Source organism: Pleurodeles waltl, chromosome 5 (genome assembly GCF_031143425.1).
Source record: "Pleurodeles waltl isolate 20211129_DDA chromosome 5, aPleWal1.hap1.20221129, whole genome shotgun sequence".
Lineage (NCBI taxonomy): Eukaryota > Metazoa > Chordata > Amphibia > Caudata > Salamandridae > Pleurodeles > Pleurodeles waltl.
The window spans coordinates 1123267905-1123287269 of record NC_090444.1 but is presented as its reverse complement, the minus strand read 5'-3'; positions in this window follow the sequence as shown (position 1 = coordinate 1123287269).

The following is a 19365-nucleotide window of genomic DNA, read 5'->3' as shown; positions in this document are numbered from 1 at the left end:
TGTGTTTCCTCTCCCCCGGCGGGTGGTTTTGGGTTTGGACCTGATCTGTTGAAATTCTGTCGGACCCCCTTTCTGTAACGGCCAAGCTCCTCTAAAAAAGAACTTGAGTGATGAGTGGCATTAGAGAGGGTTGCGTTATCAGAGGGCCTTGCCACGGGTGTGTCCGCACAATCACTAGACAGGTTAGAGATATCAGATAAGCTGCCTGAAGCTGACCCGGTTGGGGCGGTATTGTTAGTTTGTGTGTTATGTGTGTCCCTATTGATCTGATCGAATTTGCGTGCAAAGGTATATATTCTCCCATTGCTGTAGTCATTCTCATCCCTAATGAGTTTTCTCATTTTCTTATCCTTCACATAAAGTTGATACCCATTGAGAATCTCTTTCATAATGGCATACTTCTTGTCGGTTGCCTCAACTAGGTTGAGGCTCTTGATCTCCTCCTCTAGGGAAGCAATGTCAAGAAGCAATTTGCTGCGTTTCCTGTCTGCATGTTTGATAAGTATGTTTATCATGCTGAAGGAGGTGGAAGAGATAAGGTGTTCCCATTCTCCAAGTAAATCAGGGTCGAGATCCTCAAATGAGGGAAATATTATAACCCGTAGTCCCCTGGGAATTTGTTTTAGTTCTAGATACCGTTTTAGAGTGGTGATGTCCCACCAGCGTACTAGTTCTTGTTTTCTTAGTCTTTCTAACTTGATAAATTTGTGCCTTAGTCCTTCCTTGGGTGGTGTGGAGTTAGCTGTGTGTGTAGCTGGGTTTTTTTTGGAAAAGAGTTCCGCAGCTAAGAGATTTTGATTGTTGTCAAAGGAAGCCATGCCTATGTGTCTTGGAGAGATAAGCCAAAAATAAGAAAAGCAAATGAGATCGTATAACTTGATGTCCGGGTTGACGGAGTGCAGCTCACCGCATATGGTCACGAAAAGGCCAAAAGCAAACAAAAGGAAGGTAGTAAGGGTGAGAGCAGCTGCACTTCCCTGGAGTAGCAACAATTGTAGTAGAGAGGGTCAGTGAAAGTGAAACATTGGTGCCCGATGGGTCGGGTGCCTAACTACCCCAATAGGCACAAATAGGTGAAACAAGTACACAATAGTAACAACAACAATATGACCACGGCACACAGGATAGTATGATTACAGTTCATATTAAGGACAAGTGTCCCTGGTGTTCAAGTTCCAGACGTGGATAACAAATCTGAGAAGTCCTCAATTGGTGATGTGAGTGTCTTTATTCGTAGGCCCAATTTGCCACAAACTTGCGTTGTCTTCAAGAAACAGCCAACACGTGTTTCGTCACACAAGTGACTTTATCAAGGCAGTAAAACAGTAAATGTTGTACAAAGATATGTGGGAATATTCTTGGGTAAGTGGGCTTAGTCTAAGTCCACAAGGGACAGGTGCCCGTGTAAAACTATAACCAAGTGATTAAGTGAGCACATCCATGTCCGTGAAATAGAGATGAGCAGGCATGGCAAACCATGGCGAGATATGTGAACAGTAATCCATAGTGTATAGGAAATGACAGGAAAGAAAAGGGGAGAAGTAGAAGAGAACGGACCCTTATTGATAACTGTGTGCAAGACTATGATGAATCACCCATAGTGTTGTCCCCAAGAAAAGTGAATCGTAAGTGAAGTCAAGATAATGGAGTAAAAGGGGGTAAGAGACAGAATCGCATATAAAGATGGGTGGGGAGGTAGAAGGTCATACCTGGGCCATTTAGCCAAGAGATGAGTAGTAGGTAGAATCGATGGTGTTGAGCGTGAGTAGTAATGATGTAAACGGCTGAAAGTAGGTGACAAGCGATCCAGTAAGAAGCAGGTGAGCAAGGTAGGCCTTGATAAGCCTCGGTTCAGGACCCTAAGAGGGTAACAGAATGAGCGTAAGACAGTGAGGGATAGATTAATGGTGGCTCGTTAAGTAATAGACCTGCGGGCAACCTAAAAAGCCAGGGCAGGCAATATAGGGGAAATGTCTAAACGAACACACAAACGAACAAAACTCAGCCACATTGGACGATTTGAATCCCATACACCTGATACACATACACACACCACTCCCACACACACAATACAATATAAAACACCCACCCACATCACCCACAAACCCCTACGCTAAAAAATTCGTAAAGAAGGCAAGAGCGAGACACCAGCATCCAAAAAATAACAGCCACAGCCACTCAACACCATCACCCACACACTATCCACACACAAAACAACACACACCACCACACTCAACTCACTTAAATACACATACTCCACCCCACACATCATACACACCACCCCATGGCACCCCAAAGACAACCCCGCTTCACAGACGAAGAACTCAGGGTCATGGTGGAGGAAATCGTTCGGGTAGAGCCCCAGATACAATACACCAGCATTGCCCGGAGGACGGAGCTATGGCAGAGGATTGTCGACAGGGTGAACGCAGTGGGACAGCACCCCAGAAATCGGGAAGACATCAGGAAGCGATGGAACGACCTACGGGGGAAGGTGCGTTCCATGGTATCCAGGCACAACATCACCGTGCAGAAGACTGGCGGAGGACCCCCACCTCAACCCCCACAATTCACATCATGGGAGGAGGAAGTCTTGAACATCCTGCATCCTGACGGCCTCGCAGGAGTCGGCGGAGGAATGGATACTGGTAAGTTGAAGCTTCAATACTGCTTCCCCCCCACCTGCATGCCAAATCAGACCCCAACCCTCACCCCCATCCTCGAACCCCACCCTCACCCCCACCCCCATCCTCACCCCCACCCTCACCCCCACCACCATCCTCACCCCCACCACCATCCTCACCCCCACCCCCAGCACACCTATTCCCCGCCAATGTCTCACCATCACAACCCACACATCCCAAAACCTAGGCCTGCATGCGTCCACTAAGCATGGACACCCATCACCAAAGCATGCCCAATGCATATACACATCCCCCCCACAAGCCACCCTCACCAAAGCCCCCACACACGAATGCCAGCACTTGGGGACACGAGAACCCACAGATACACCCATATGCCACACATTGAAGCTATAACCATACCTCTATACCCCTGCAGGACCCGACCGTCAACACACCGCGGCGGAGGGGCCAGAATTCTCCACACCCCCCACCCAAGAGGCCGTCAGCGATGACAGCAGCTCTGTCGACCTGGACACCGATGACCAGCCCGGACCATCGGGGACCTCTGGACAGTCGGTTCCCCTCACACAGGCCCAGGCCACTACAGACCCAAACCCCTCTGGGAACACCAGCACAGCTCCCACCCAGCGGGCCCATGCCTCTGTCTCCAGGGCGCGTCAATCTGCGGTGTGTCTACCACTACAGGGCACCCAGGATAACCCACCACCCCAACAACAACAGGGACCTGGGGGCAGTGGTAGTGGGCACACCGGCCAGGGGGCAGAGGCCCAGGGAAACAGGGGAACTCGGAGGGCAGCTGTGCGACAGGGGGGGGAGGAGAGGCCCAGGGAACCCACTCTCCACGAGGTCCTCACCACCATCATGGGAGCATACAACCGCTCTCAGGAGACGATGGCGACGGTACTGGCCCGGTTCCAGGAGATCCAGGTACTGCAGGAGGAACACTATCGGGGGTACAGGGAGGACATCAGAACCATCAACACCACCCTGGTTACCATGGTAGGGCTGCTGCAGGACCTCGTCAACAACAGGGCGGACACTCAACAACACCCAAGGGCCCCTGCCACTAGCCTGGACCAAGAACAGCCAACCACCTCCGCCGGCGCTAGTGGACAGGAGGCCCCCGCACAGCAGCAGCCCACCAGACCCCCACCTCCTGCAGGAGAAGAACCACCCCGCAAGAGGGCCCTGAGATCTCGCAAGAAGACAGAGTAGGATGTCAAGACCCCCGCCAGCAATGGATACCACCTGATGTCATCCCACTGTCCCACATTGTCACCCTGTCCATCCTTGAACTGCCCATGCTCCATCTCTCCACAGGCCTCTGGACAATGCACCTGTGTGACTGTTACTCTGGACTCTGCCATGGACATTCCTTCACCATAGCCCCCACCCACTTGAAACCACCCATCCCATTTTGAGCACTTAAATAAACACCTATTTTGCACCAAAAAATCTGGAGTCTGGCTGTGATTTCAATAGATTGTAATTGACATGACAGTGCAAATATGTCCTTGTACATGGTGAAGTCAACAAACAGCTGCCACAAAGCTGTAGTCCATGGGTAAACGAAGCACAGGACTCGTAGTGGGGACCCCAGATCTGAAATAGGGAGGGAAAAGCCAAAACTCAGTCATCATACACTGGGGCAAATAGACAGGCAGCAGAGATGCAGGAGAGTAGTTAACATTTACTAAATTATCTTTGAAATGTTACCTGTGTCCTATTGGAAGTACTGTGCAATGATTCTGTCCCTGTTGTCTGTTTCAGCCCCGTCGTCTTCCTCCTCGTCACTCTCCTCAGGTTCCACCGCTGCCACAACACCACCGTCTCGACCATCCTCCTGCAGGAAAGGCACCTGGCGACGCAAAGCCAGGTTGTGAAGCATGCAGCAGGCCACGATGATGTGACACACCTTCTTAGGTGAGTACATTAGGGATCCACCTGTCATATGCAGGCACCGAAACCTGGCCTTTAGGAGGCCAAAGGTGCGTTCGATCACCCTCCTAGTACGCCCATGGGCCTCATTGTACCGTTCCTCTGCCCTGGTCCGGGGATTCCTTACTGGGGTCAGTAGCCACGACAGGTTGGGGTACCCAGAGTCCCCCACTAGCCATACACGGTGTCTCTGTAGCTGTTCCATCACGTAAGGGATGCTGCTATTCCTGAGGATGTAGGCGTCATGCACTGACCCTGGGAATTTGGCATTTACATGCGAGATGTACTGGTCAGCCAAACACACCACCTGGATGTTCATTGAATGGTAATTTTTTCTGTTCCTGTACACCTGCTCCCTGTCTCTTGGGGGAACCAAAGCCACATGGGTCCCATCAATGGCACCAATTACGTTGGGAATATGTCCAAGGGCGTAGAAATCACCCTTCACTGTAGCCAATTCGCCCACCTCAGGGAAAATGATGTAGCTCCTCACGGATTTCATCAGGGCAGACAACACTCTGGATAACACCTTCGAAAACATGGGCTGAGACATCCCAGAAGCAATCCCACGGTTGTCTGAAATGACCCACTTGCCAAGAAATGGAGTACTGACATGACCTGCACCAGAGGGGGAATCCCTGTGGGTTGGCGGATGGGGGACATCAGGTCGGGCTCCAGCTGCGCACACAGTTCATGGATAGTGGCACGGTTAAGACGGTAGGTCAGGATAATGTGGCGTTCTTCCATTGTCGACAGGTCCACCAGCGGTCGGTACACGGGAGGATTCATCCGTCTCCTCGCCCAACCCAGCGGACGGTGCCTAGGAAGGACAACATGGAGCACACAGTCAAGCAACCCACAGGTATGTACTCACAGCTAGCACAGTAAACTATTCTCTATGCAGTGAATGGCGTGTCTGAGTGGCTATGCAAGGCCTAGGCCTGTGTGACGCAGTTGAAATTGAGCCATGTGGGCCCTGGAAATGGCGGCTGCCTGACCTGTGAAGTGTGACAATGGGATGTGAGGTCAATGCGCTGACGTGGCACACCGCGGCGGGCGGCGGGCCAAGACCGCGGCGCCAAGCCGCATTGGTTAACATTGAAGCCTATGGGTTTCAGGAGCCAATGGCGAAGGGCGCCGGCGGTGGCGGGACGCACCGCCGCAGTACGCACCGCCGCGGACGTGACCGCCATTTTCTATCTACTTATCCACTTGCGACTTGAACTTTCACAGGAGAGGACCTATACTGCAAGTGTTGCTGTGACCTCGGTCTGGAAGGGACAATGGCTGCTGCACCTGGGGAAAGGGCCCCTGCCTTCACTGGAGAGGAGTTGGAGAAACTTGTGGATGGGGTCCTCCCCCAGTATGCACTACTCTACAGTCCTCCAGACCAACAAGTGAGTTTAATTCTATCTGGATTTGGGGCCACTGGCTGGCTTGGGGGCATGGCAGGGGGCCTGGCGTGGATGGGGGGCATGTTGGGCCTGGCGGGGGGCATGGCGGGGGGCCTGGCGGGGATGGGGGGCATGTTGGGCCTGGCGGGGGGCATGGCGGGGGGCCTGGCGGGGATGGGGGGCATGTTGGGCCTGGCGGGGGGCATGGCGGGGGGCCTGGCGGGGATGGGGGGCATGTTGGGCCTGGCGGGGGCATGGCGGGGGGCCTGGCGGGGATGGGGGGCATGTTGGGCCTGGCAGGGGGCATGGCGGGGGGCCTGGCGGGGATGGGGGGCATGTTGGGCCTGGCGGGGGGCCTGGCGGGGATGGGGGGCATGTTGGGCCACTGGCAAGGAAAATGCTGACAAACTTGAACGTGGTATTTCTCCCTCCCTGTACGTGTCACATAGGTCCGCGCCCATGAGAAGATCGGGATTTGGCGTGCCATCGCCAAGGAAGTCCGGACCCTGGGGGTCCACCATCGACGGGGCACCCACTGCCGCAAGAGGTGGGAGGACATCCGCCGCGGGACCAAGAAGACCGCCGAGTCTCTGCTGGGGATGGCCTCCCAACGTAGGCGGGGTGCCTGCCGTCAACTGAGCCCCCTGATGTTCCGGATCCTGGCGGTGGCCTACCCTGATTTGGATGGGCGCGTGAGGGCAGCACAGCAGACACAAGGGGGTGAGTACAAGCATTATCTACTCTGTTGTCTCGCAGTGGAGGTGTCTGGTTGGGGGAGGATGGCTGGGGGTCCCCCTAGGCCAGGGCGATATCTGTAGGCTGGGCACCCCCGTAAGCCCCTGTGTCCCCAGCCACCACCCTCAGTAGTTTGTCAGTACAGCCATCCCTGGGACGTGTCATCCATGGGTGCAGTTGTCAACTCTAGGCGTGTAGGGCATGTTCCACGGAATGCGTAGCGGACCCCAAGTGCGCAACTTAGTGCAGGGGGCATCTGTGTCTGTCATGTCCGCTAACTGTACCGGAGATCCATGTACTCAATATCCCTTTATTTCTCTCTCCCCCCCCCTTTTTGTTTGTCTTTCTGTGCTTGTGTGCATCAGCATCATCAGGCGGAGGAGAAGTGGCATCGGGGCAGGAGGGAGCTGCATCTCACATGGCCCAGGAGGGCCATGCCACAGAGTCAGACTGGACCAGTGAGACGGAGGGCGAGGGGAGCTCCACGACGGGGACGACTGGAGCCTGCAGCGACACGGACACGTCCTCGGAAGGGGGCTCCCTTGCGGGGGTGGCACCATCCGTGCCCCCCGCCATTACAGGTACAGCCGCCACCCAGCGCACCATCTCCGCCCTCCCAGCAGCCCCTCAGCGTTCGCCCCGTGCCCGCTCTGCCAGGAAGCCGGGCATCTCCTTCGCCCCAGGCACCTCAGGCCCTGCCCCTGTTACCCCCGCTGCCCTCAGTGAGGAGGTCATTGACCTCCTCCGAACGCTCATTGTTGGGCAGACTACCCTTTTGAATGCCATCCAGGGGGTGGAGAGGGAGGTTCATCGCAGCAATGCGTACCTGGAGGGCATTCATTCGGGTCAGGCTGCCCATCAGCGATCGTTCCAGGCTCTGGCCTCAGCACTGACGGCAGCCATTGTCCCTGTCTCCTGCCTGCCTCTACTAACTCCCTCCTCCCAGTCTCCTGTTCCTCTGCCTGTCCCACCCACACCATCAGACCAGCCTGCACACACCTCAACACCCAAGAGAAGCTCATCCAAACATAAGCACCACAGATCACGCAGACATTCACACACGCAACATTCCGATGCAGACATGCCAACAGTCACTACCACCTCTGTGACCCCCACCTCCTCGTCTCCCTCCTCCCTCCCTGTGACGTCTACACTCACACCTCCATTCACCTCACCATCAGCCAGTGTTTCCATCACCAGCACACCCTCCACTCCAGTCCGCACACGTGCAGTCACCACCCCCACTGCCATTTACACGTCCCCTGTGTCCTCTCCCACTGTGTCTGTCACCCCCTCTTCCACACCACACAAACGCAGCCACCCACCCACCCAACAGCCATCCACCTCACGACAGCCTATCCCTCCTGCACCTGCACCCAAAGACAGCAAACGTGACTCACCTACAACCACATCCTCTCCCTCCACTCCCATTCCCACTGTACCTACCACTCTCCATTGTCCCAAGAAGCTCTTCCTCGCCACTACTAACTTCTTTCCTGACCCTGAGCCCCCCCCTCCTTCTCGTCGGGGTAAGAAGAGCACCTCAGCCACCACCAGCCCTGCAGCCCCCTTGACAAGGGTGCAGGGGTATTGGAGCCCGCCAGCCCGCATGTCTGGATCTTCGCCCAGCAGCAAGGGGACAGCCAGCCCACCCCCTGGGAAGAGGAGCAGAAGGCGGAAGGGGCGCCGCAGGAGCCCGCCTTCTACATCCCCCCCGGACACCACCCAGAGACAGTCACCAGCCACAGCTCCAAAGGGAGGCAAGGGCCACAGGCCCACGACTAAGGAGGGCAAGGGCAGCAAGTCGGAGAGGTCAGGCAGCAGGCCTGCTGCCCAGGAGGAGCCCACAACCCCCATAGCCGCTGCCCCGGGAGGAACCGGCACAGCTGCCCCGGGAGAGCCCACCACCCCCATAGCCGCTGCCCAGGGAGGACCCAGCCCAGCTGGCCAGGAGGGCCCCACCACCCACAGCCCAGGTGGGCAGTGAAGGAGCACCATCCCCGCTGCCCAGGAGGGCACCACCAGGCAATTAGCAGTTGGCCATAGACCGTCCGCCGTCTCAAGAACCGCTGAACTGGGCCCCGCCGTCTCAAGCACCGCTCCGCTGGGCCCCGCCGTCTCAAGCACCGCTGAACTGGGCCCTTCAAGGCAAGGAGCGCTGAACTGGGCCCCGCCGTCTCAAGAACCGCTGAATTGGGCCCCGCCGTCTCAAGCACCGCTGAACTGGGCCCTTCAAGGCAAGGAGCGCTGAACTGGGCCCCGCCGTCTCAAGAACCGCTGAACTGGGCCCCGCCGTCTCAAGAACCGCTGAACTGGGCCCTTCAGGGCAAGGACCGCTGAACTGGGCCCTTCAGGGCAAGGACCGCTGAACTGGGCCCCGCCGTCTCAAGCACCGCTGAACTGGGCCCTTCAAGGCAAGGAGCGCTGAACTGGGCCCCGCCGTCTCAAGCACCGCTGAACTGGGCCCTTCAAGGCAAGGAGCGCTGAACTGGGCCCCGCCGTCTCAAGAACCGCTGAACTGGGCCCCGCCGTCTCAAGAACCGCTGAGCTGGGCCCTTCAGGGCAAGGACCGCTGAACTGGGCCCTTCAGGGCAAGGACCGCTGAACTGGGCCCCGCCGTCTCAAGCACCGCTGAACTGGGCCCTTCAAGGCAAGGAGCACTGAACTGGGCCCCGCCGTCTCAAGCACCGCTGAACTGGGCCCTTCAAGGCAAGGAGCGCTGAACTGGGCCCCGCCGTCTCAAGAACCGCTGAACTGGGCCCCGCCGTCTCAAGCACCGCTCCGCTGGGCCCCGCAGTCTCAAGAACCGCTGAACTGGGCCCTTCAGGGCAAGGACCGCTGGCCCTTTGGCAGACGTGGCAGGGCAGGATCTATCTCGGGCAGGGCTGCAGGATGTCCTCTGGCCAACTTGCCTCCTCCAGTGGCAGTGGGGTCTGTTATGGACTGTTTGGACTGTGGCTTTGCTCTCCCCAGGATGGCCCAGTGGGCAGGCCACCCACTGCATGGACTGTATGGACTGTGGCTTTGCTCTCCCCAGGATGGCCCAGTGGGCAGGCCACCCACTGTATGGACTGTATGGACTGTATGGACTGTGGCTTTGCTCTCCCCAGGATGGCCCAGTGGGCAGGCCACCCACTGTATGGACTGTTTTGACTGTGGCTTTGCTCTCCCCAGGATGGGCCAGTGGGCAGGCCACCCACTGTATGGACTGTTTGGACTGTGGCTTTGCTCTCCCCAGGATGGGCCAGTGGGCAGGCCACCCACTGTATGGACTGTATGGACTGTATGGACTGTGGCTTTGCTCTCCCCAGGATGGCCCAGTGGGCAGGCCACCCACTGTATGGACTGTTTGGACTGTGGCTTTGCTCTCCCCAGGATGGGCCAGTGGGCAGGCCACCCACTGTATGGACTGTTTGGACTGTGGCTTTGCTCTCCCCAGGATGGGCCAGTGGGCAGGCCACCCACTGTATGGACTGTTTGGACTGTGGCTTTGCTCTCCCCAGGATGGGCCAGTGGTCATGGAGTCCCCTCGTGGATCTGGCGTCGTGTACTCAAGTGGCTGAGGTGCCCCCCCTTCCCTTCCCCCTGAGGTGCCTGTCCTATTTTCTTTCTGATGCCCCTGCAGTGTTCTCTCCGTGGAGTTCTTGTCGTGGGACTGGGCCTTGCCCCTTTGCACAGGACCCCTGTGATCCACGGACAGTGGTTGGACTACATTTAGTAGCTGTATATATTTTGTACATAGTTTATTTATTTATTGGGATTACTGGTGTCCATATTTCAATATATCTGGCCGTTTATGATCTCTTCTTTTGGTCTTTGCATTATTTCGGAGGGGGGTGGTTTGTGGGTTGTGACAGTGATCTGTGGGAATGCATTGATGTGTGTGTTGTAGTGGGTGTGGGTGGGTGGGTGTGTGCCGGTAATCTTTTCCCTCCCCTGTGTCGTAGGTGCAGTACTCACCGATGTCTTCCGCGCCGCCGGGCGTGCTCCTGGTATATGAGCAGGAATAGGAGTGCGGGGATGACCTGCAACTCTGGTTCCGTACTGCCGGAATCTCGCGTGGAGTGCGTAGAGGTGAGCGTTTTCCCGTTCGTAGTCTGTTTCCGCCGTGTTCTTATCGGCGGTGCTCCCGCCCCGGAAAAGGTGGCAGATTGGTGGGTCGTAATAGGGTGGTCGGTACATTGTCTGCCGCCTGGCTGTTGGCGGGAACCGCCGCGCTGTTTGTTTGTACCGCTGTGGCGGTCGGAGTGTTAAGTTGGCGGGCTGTGTTGGCGGTTCCCGCCAGGGTCAGAATTGCATATTTTAGACCGCCGGCCTGTTGGCGGCTTGGCCGCCGCTTTATCACCGACCGCCAGGGTCAGAATGAGGGCCTCTGTCTCTTACCCCCATTTACTCCATTATCTTGACTTCACTTACGATTCACTTTTCTTGGGGACAACACTATGGGTGATTCATCATAGTCTTGCACACGGTTATCAATAAGGGTCCGTTCTCTTCTACTTCTCCCCTTTTCTTTCCTTTCATTTCCTATACCCTATGGATTACTGTTCACATATCTCGCCACGGTTTGCCATGCCTGCTCATCTCTATTTCACGGACATGGATGTGCTCACTTAATCACTTGGTTATAGTTTTACACGGGCACCTGTCCCTTGTGGACTTAGACCAAGCCCACTTACCCAAGAATATTCCCACATATCTTTGTACAACATTTACTGTTTTACAGCCTTGATAAAGTCACTTGTGTGACAAACCACGTGTTGGCTGTTTCTTGAAGACAACGCAAGTTTGTGGCAAATTGGGCCTACGAATAAAGACACTCACATCACCAATTGAGGACTTCTCAGATTTGTTATCCACGTCCGGAACTTGAACACCAGGGACACTTGTCCTTAATATGAACTGTAATCATACTATCCTGTGTGCTGTGGTCATATTGTTGTTGTTACTATTGTGTACTTGTTACACCTATTTGTGCCTATTGCGGTAGTTAGGCACCCGACCCATCGGGCACCAATGTTTCACTTTCACTGACTCTCTCTACTACAATTGTTGCTACTCCACGGAAGTGCGGCTGCTCTCACCCTTACTACCTTAATTTTTCACCTGTAGCAAACAGGGATTCTCTCCTTGAACCAGTTGAAGCCAGGCAAAGTACTTCTTGTGGTGAAGCCCAAGTGTGCAGCTGGTGCAGTCCTTCAGAGTGCAGGGTCCAGGTGCAGGCCAGGGGTCCAGCAGGGAAGTCCTTCTTCTTCCCTAGTTCTTCCTGGTATGGATGTGGTAGGGAACTGAGGTGTGGGTGCAGGTCTGCAAGGTTTATCCTTGCTCCTGGGTGAAAAACAGGGGGTCCTGGTTCTCCAATCAGGGGCAGGGTCCTCCCCCTGTGATGACCACTTCCTGGGAAGTGTGTCAAAAATCAATCTAAGGAGGCAACATTCCTCAAAAATTCATCATGACTGAAAGTGATTTTTGGAGGTTACATCTGGCTGAGCCCACCCACTGGTGTGGCTAAAAATCATAAACACACCCCTCTCCTAATCTAATCAAGGGGCACATAGTTGTCTGGGGTTGCAGGATGTGGGGGTGTTGCTGGGTTGCTCCAAATGTCCTTCTCTGCCTTTGAAGACCAGTTTGGCAGCCCTCCCCCTTCCTGCCTCACCATCTGCTGAGGGGAGATCCCCTCCTACAGGCACAGCTCTTTGTGTGAAGCCAGGCCACTTCACATCTCATCAAGGAAGCCTGTCCAGGTTGCCAGGGGCTGGCCAATCAGAACACATCAGCAAAAACAATGCAGGGCTGAAATTGGCAACTCTTCAGGTAAAGTTTAAAACTCTTTACCTGAACAAGTTATATTAAATCCAACAACTGGAAGTTGTGGAATTTATTATAACAATTAATTTGATACCAAACTCTATGTATCTGTGACTTTTAAAATTAAAATAAAGTCTCCCCATTCTAGCCTATGGAGACCATTCACTACAATGAGGGAAAAACGAATGTGGCTGTTTTACCTCACCAGGGCTTATAAAACTATTTTTATAAGGTCCCTGCGTATAGTTACATGACACCCAGCTCTAGGTGCACATACGGAACACCTTAGGGGTGACTTATATGTAAAAATAAGGTAGTTTAAGACTTTGGAACAACTTTTAATTCCAAAGTCGAATTTGCATATAACTTTAATTTAAAAGCAGCCAGCAAGGCAGGCCTGCCTTTAAAATGACAGTGGGCACCTCAGCAGTGCACCTATGGGTGGACTACCTATGCTGGGGGCCCTAAACCTACATGCCCTACCATATACTAGGGACTTATAGGTAGGTTGACTTAGCCAATTATAATAAGCCTAATTTGCATACTGATTTTACACAGAGCACAGACCCAGGGACTGGTTAGCAGTACCCAGGGCACCATCAGAGTCAGGAACACACCAGCAAAAAGTGGAAAATGGTTTCAAAAAGTTAGGGGGTCTCTGCAATCAGCCCTGTTCTCTCATACCTACATTAGTAATAGGCCACAATCTCACATAAGGTCCATCCAAAGACTCAACAAATTAATCCTTGCTCAACCTTTAGTAGCTTGGCTCATGAGCAGTTAGGCTTAACTTAGGAGACAGGTATGTGAAGCACTTAATATTGGCAAAACAGTAAATAAATAAAACACAACACACATTAAAAATCCAATACCAATTTATAAAAATAGGAAATGTTTCTATCTTAAAAATCACAACAAAACAACAAATATCCAATGTAGGGAACTGGAGATATATATTTTTAAAGATTAAGGCCCTCATTATGACCCTGGCGGTGAGTGATAAAGTGGCAGTAATACCGCCAACAGGATGGCAGTAATTATCGTCAAATTATGACCATGGCAGAGAAAACTACTATAGCCACCAATGTACCACACCAACTGCCAGGGCATTAACAACACTGACGACGGCAGTAGCCACCTACAGCCAGGTGGAAGACAAAGTACCGCCCACCATATTTTGACCCTGCAATCTGCCACGATTTCCGTGTCGGTACAAACACCATCTGAAGCCTGGCAGAAACACAGCACAGAAGGGCAAAGGCTCACCAACAGAGACACAGGGAAGAACAACGCTTCTATGGAACTGGAACTGCAAGTCTTCCAGATGCTCATCTAAGTCATGCTCCACCTGGAACACCATCGCGGATGAAGAGAACAATGGTGACTACAGCCGCCTAGCACACAAGGGAGAGAGGGAGGAAAATGAGAGTGACACACACACGTAAAACACACACTAGACTCACACACTCCATACACACAATCAGCTGCAGACAAAAAACAATGGCACACGATACAGAGCAGAGTAATGCATGGACAACAAGAATGCAGTGATGAGAATGTATTGATATAAACAGCAACCAAATGAACTAATTGTATGAAAAACAGATATGTGCAAATATACACAAAGGGCCAGTGCCCAGTCCAATGTACTAAGGGTCCACATGGCCACAGGGCACAGTCCAAATCCCAACCCGAATCCTGACTTCATCCGGATAGAACTCTGCAGGGGCATCAATCTGCAAGCGGGCAGGCACCTCAGGGGGATGGGGGAGGGGGGCACATCAGCCAAATACAGGAACACGCCTACTGGTTCTGAGATGGCTCCATACCCATTTCTCTCTGCTGGGGAGTGCCAGACCACAGTCTCTGGAGTGGGTGTCTTTCCCACTGGTTCTGGAGGGGGCTCCATGCCCATTTCTCTTGACTGGGGGGTACAAGGTCACAATATCTCAGGTGGGGAACATGCCCACTGCTCCCAGAGGGGGCTGCTTGTACAGCAGTCCCTGGAGGGTGGTCTACATGGCTTCCGCTGGTGGTGAGGGCTGTACTGTGTCATCTGGAGGTCAGGACTACACAGTGTCAGCAGGTTAAGGTGCCTCCTGGGCAGCCTCTGCTGGAGGTGAGGGCTGCGCTGTGTCGGCAGGTGGAGGTGCCTCCTTGGCAGCCTCTGCTAGAGGTTAGGTATGCACTTCCTCAGCTGGCGTGGGGACCCCGTGACCACTGATGGTGGTAGTGTCACCCTGACAGCCTCCGCTGGAGTCAAGGGCTTCTTCCCCTTCATGGCAGGAGACGTGGGATCCTTGCACTTTCTGGCAGGAGTTGAGGGCTTCTTCCCCTTCACGGCAGGAGGTGCGGGCTCTTTCCCCTTCATGGCAGGTGGTGTGGAATCCTTAACCTTCCTGGCTGGTGGAGTGGGATCCTTCACTGACTTGCCACCACCACTAGGTGGTGCCACCACTGTCCGTGTGGACTGTTTGGCTGAGGTGCTGGGCAGGGTTGTTGGGACTCTGCTCTTTTCGGGCAGGATGGGAGGGAAGGAAGAAGTCAAGTTGTGCAAGGAACAGCTTCTTAGGGACGGTAGGGTGGGAGGAGGAATGGGAGTGGAAGTTGAGGGAGTGGTTGTTGGAGGTGTATGTCTGCTGAAATTAGGTGCAGGTGCCTGGGCAGTGTGCTGACGTGAGGTGGATGGCTGGGACAGACAGGGTGGGAGAGGACACCGGAGATGCGTGCATAGATGTTGTGGAGGTGTCTGCTAGTGAGGTGTGTGTGCTGTTTGGTGTGGTAATGCTGGTGGTGGATGTTGATGCTGTGCATGCAGGTATGAGTGTGGAAAAGACAGTGAGGGAGGTGGAGTAGGAGTAGGAGGGGGAGGCAGTGGAGGCAGTGGATGTGGTTGTGTCTTCAACTGTCTGGTGTTTGTGTGAGTGCTTGTGGGATGAAGTGTTGTGCCTGTGTTCGACTGTGCCACTCTTGTGTGTTGTCTTGTGTGCATGTTCGTCTGCATGTGTGCATGGGATGGGTTGGGGTTGAGGAGAATGGGACTTGGAAGTGGCAGTTGGAAAGGGGACAGTAGGAATAGGGGCAATGGCTGTCATCAGAGATGAGGCCAGAGCCTGAATCGATCTCTGTTGGGCCGCCAATCCACCTTAGATACCCTCCAGGAATGCATTGCTGCATCTGGGATGCCAGTCCCTGGATGGCATTCACAATGGTTGACTGTCCTATAGAGAAGGATCTCAGGAGGTCAATAGCCTCTTCACACAGGACAGCAGGGCTCACTGGGGCTAATTCCAGCAGACATACACCTCCAACAACCACTCCCTCAACTTCCACTACCATTCCTCCTCCCACCCTACCGTCCCTAAGAAGCTGTTCCTTGCCCAACTTGACTTCTTCCTTCCCTCCCATCCTGCCCGAAAAGAGCCTGCCCAGCACCTCAGCCAAACAGTCCACACGGACAGTGGTGGCACCACCTAGTGGTGGTGGCAAGTCAGTGAAGGATCCCACTCCACCAGCCAGGAAGGTTAAGGATTCCACACCACCTGCCATGAAGGGGAAAGAGCCCGTACCTCCTGCTGTGAAGGGGAAGAAGCCCTCAACTCCTGCCAGAAAGTGCAAGGATCCAACGTCTCCTGCCATGAAGGGGAAGAAGCCCTTGACTTGACTGAGGTGCCTGGGGCAAAGGAGATTCCCACCCTCCAGGGGTAGTGGGGATGGGCAACTGACTGAGGGGCTACTGGGAGGGTTGTGCTGGTATGGGGGTGCCGGCTGTACCTGTGGCTGGGATGGCCACAGAGGTGTCCACCACCACCAGGGAGCTTCCATTGGAGAAGGTATCTGAGTCTGTGTTGTCGCCTCCTGTCTTCGCCATAGTGCTCCCCTCACCCTTTGTCCCACTGGTTCCCTCGGCGTCAGTGGACTCTGCCTCCAGGGTCCTGTGGAATGCAGCTCCCTCTGTCCCCGGTGCCCCTGCTCCTCCGCCAGATGATGCTAATGCACACATGGGCAGGATGACAGAAGAAAAAAGTGGGGGAGAGATAGAATGGAAACATGGGGTCAATTACTGCACCAACACCACAGTTGGCATATACAGCACTGTCACACACAGGGATCAAGCTTGGGCAGTATGCATTGCACTGACAGTGATTTGGCTAGATGCCACTGCAAGATGAGGGACACACACCACCAACTGCACCCCTCTTGGTACCCACAAAGCCCTGACTGACATGGAATGCTAACAAGCTAGGTTACCTGCATTTGCCATACACCCATTACCCTTGAGCTGGATCGTGCTGCAATGTCTGGCCTGACCTTAGGGGAACCCACCAAGTCACACGCACTACCCAGATCCCATGTGAAATACCAATGATTGTAGTAATGCCCACTGTATTACACCCTTGTGGCTGCTGTGATGCCCTCAAGTACCCACCCAGCTCTGGGTAGGCCACTGTCAGTATGAGGGCCATCAGCGGGGTCAGGTTCCGAGGGGCACCACTTCCTCGTTGGGAGGCCATCCCCAGCTGGGCCTCCGCCGTCTTCCCTGCCCAGCATCTCAGGTCCTTCCACTGTTTCCAACAGTGGGTGCTCCGCCTGCCATAGACCCTCAGGGTCCACACATCCTTGGCGATGGCACGCCAATACCCTTCTTTTGATGGGCGCTGTCCTGCATGCCCAATACAGACAGGAGGACACCATTACACATACAATCTACCCTGTCACACATATGGCCCACCAATCCCATTTCTGTCACCACTGGCACAAACATTGGCTGGCGCACACCATGACATGATGCTTGCACACACATCTACATACATCCTTTCCACATGCATAGTGCCCAAGGTGTACTCACCTGTTGGTATGGAGGCCCATACACCAGTCCGTACTAGGGTAGGACCCCATCCACCAAACGCTCCAACTCCCCTGAAGAGAAGGCATGGGCCCTTTCCCTGGTCACACGGGCCATGGTAGGTTCCAGACACAGGTCACAGCAGCACACGCAGTGTAGGTATTCTCCTGTTGAAGGTCAGGAAACAAGTTAGGAATCAGATAGAAAATGGCGGTCATGTCTGCGGCGCTGTACACCGTCCCCGCTGGTGCAGATCCCCCTTGGCCACTATACTCCATAGAGACCCATATTATCCAATGAGGAATTGCACGGTGGTGCAAGACCGCCTTCCGCCACAACACACAACGTTGACAGGGTTACCTCACTTCCACCTGTCCCTGCATACAGGACAGGTGGTTGCCATTTCATGGTGGCGGACAATGATCATATAAACCTTAATTGCATCACAGCCTAGATTAGCACATACCTCGTCATTCCCACTGTCCCATCACATAAATGCACTATATACACAAAGGTTGGGGTTCCATTGTTGAAATTGTGACAGCCTACTCACTCTGGTGTCCCTTAGATACCTACCACTGTGGATAAATAGGAGGAGGAGACATACCCCAGTGTACAGACCCCTTGTGGACGTGGCTACACTGGAGGACAGGCACAGACTGGATAGGGCCACAATCACAGAGCTGTGTGACCAATTGGAGCCTGACCTGATATCTTCTATCCGTCAATCGACTAGGATCCCCCTTCTTGTGCAAGTGCTATCAGTGCTCCATTTCCTGGCAACTGGTTCTTTCCAAGGGACAGGTGGCTTGGCAGCAGGGATGTCACAGCCAATGTTCTCAATAGTGCTGGCAAGAGTTTTGTCTGCCCTGGTGAAACACATGTGCAGCTATATAGCTTTCCCCCAGGTGGAAGATCTGGCCACAGTGAAGGCCGGATTCTATGCAATGGGACATATCCCCAATATTGTTGGGGCCATTGACTGGACATATATTGCATTAGTCCCTGTAGGAGGCTGGCCTGGCTTATAGTGGGTACCTAATGGTACTTACACCTTGTGCCAGGTCCAGTTATCCCTTATTAGTAGATTAGTAGTGTTCTAGCATCTTAGGCTGCTAGAGGTAGCTATAGCAGAGCAGCTTAGGCTGAACTAGGAGACATGCAAAGCTCCTGCTATACCACTTATATCATATAGCACTATATCACAAGAAAACACAATACTCAGAGTTACTCAAACATAAAGGTACTTTATTTTAGTGACAATATCCCAAAGTATCTCAGAGGATATACTCACTTAGGAGGTAAGTAATATACACAAAATATACACACAAACCAAAATCAGGTAAGTAAACAGTTAGAAAAAAAAGTGCAAACACTATAGAACACAATAGGATGCAATAGGCCTAGGGGCAACACAAACCGTATATACTCCAAAAGTGGAATGTGAACCACAAATGGATCCCAGGCCTAGTGTAGTGTGTAGAGGGTCACTGGGAGTGTAAGAAAACACTAGGGGTGTCCAAGATACCCCACCCCAAGACCCTGAAAAGTAGGAGTAAAGTTACCCTACTACCCCAGAAAGACAGTAAAGTCGAGATAGGGGATTCTGCAAAGACAACAACTGCCTGCAAAGCACTTAAGACGGATTCCTGGACCTGAGGACCTGTAAAGGAAAGGGACCAATTCCAAGAGTCACGCAAGTGTCCGGGGGGCAGGAGCCCACTAAACCCCAAATGAGGGTACAAAAAGGCTGCCTCCGGGTGGAAGAAGCTGAAGATTCTGCAACAATGGAAGGTGCCAGGAACTTCTCCTTTGGTCAGAAGATGTCCCACAGTGTTCTGGAGGATGCAGAGTTGTTTCCACGCAGCAAGACCACAAACAAGCCTTGCTAGCTGCAAGAGTCATGGTTAAAGATAATGGGTGCTGCCAGGGACCAGGAAGGACCAGGAGGTCACCCCTTGGAGGAAGAGACAGAGGGGTCACTCAGCAACAGGGA